Below are 1,239 nucleotides of genomic sequence, written 5' to 3'. Positions count from 1 at the left end.
AAAAAAAAAAAAAGCCTTTTCCTCAGTCCCAATTGTCCTCATATGACTTTGCTTTTGTCCCTTATAGGACTTTGCACATTCTAGAATTATCTTGTCTATTTATTTATGTGTTTATTGTTGATCTATTTGTTTATGTGTTTATTGTCGATCTCACCCTACTAAAATGTAAACTATATAAGGGGCAAGAAAAATTCAGATTGTGCAAGGAGTAACTGAAGAATGAAAGTTCAGGAAGAGGGATGGGAAGAAGACCTCAAAGGGAGAAATGATAATGCCATTTCTTCCTGAGCAGCAAGAGCAAGGAAGGCAGAAGAAAGCAGATATATCAGGGAGTCTGAGGTACAATGCACTATGCAATCTGGTAAGTTCTTTTCCCATCGTTCTTTAATTATATAGTTAAATTGGCTGTGGGATATACCAGAGGTGCTGGGCTCAAACCCAGCCCTGGCCAAAAACTGCAATAAATAAATAAATAAATATAAAAATAAATAAACAAACAAATTGGTTGTGGGAACAACAGCGAACTATTTAATTTTACCCTGCCAGCTGGCTCTGGAAGATATGCTGTGTATACGGGCTGGAGAAAATCCTTTCCCAGATTCCTTTCTCCTTGGTTCCACTAGGCTTCACGAGGAGAATCACTCGCCCATGTTATATATGTAAAAAGTGCTTTGGGAACTGTGAGGGTCTTTATAGATGCTGTCATGTTATTTTACTTTGTGCATGATTCTAAAGGAGTTACACCGTGTCTGAAGTACCAGGAAGGAACATCCAGGTACGGACATGATGCCCCCAAAGGGACTTCAGCATTCTTCCTGAGAAACAGTGACTTCAGATTTACACAGCATTTGTTTTTTTATTACGGGCTTTGAAATGACTAAGCATTAAATTCACATAATCCTGCTGTGAAACAGATTATAATAATGTTATTATAACCCCATTTTCTGTTGAAAGGTAGAAATAAGATTTGTTCCAGACTAAACAAGAAATCAGTAATAAAATTATAGCTACTGGTTAATGCAGGCTTTCTGATTGTGCATACATTATATATTTTATTAATATGCACTTAGGGTGCAGACTGACAACTACCAACAGCAGAACTGGTATTTTCTTTTCTTTTTTTTTGAGACAGAGTCTCAAGCTGTCACCCTGGGTAGAGTGCTGTGACATCACAGCTCACAGCAACTTCAAACTCTTGGGCTTAAGCAATTCTCTTGCCTCAGCCTCTCAAGCAGCTGG

This window comes from Otolemur garnettii, unplaced genomic scaffold, assembly GCF_000181295.1.
Source record: "Otolemur garnettii isolate 467f Iridium unplaced genomic scaffold, OtoGar3 scaffold00040, whole genome shotgun sequence".
NCBI lineage: Eukaryota > Metazoa > Chordata > Mammalia > Primates > Galagidae > Otolemur > Otolemur garnettii.
This window is presented reverse-complemented; position numbering follows the sequence as displayed.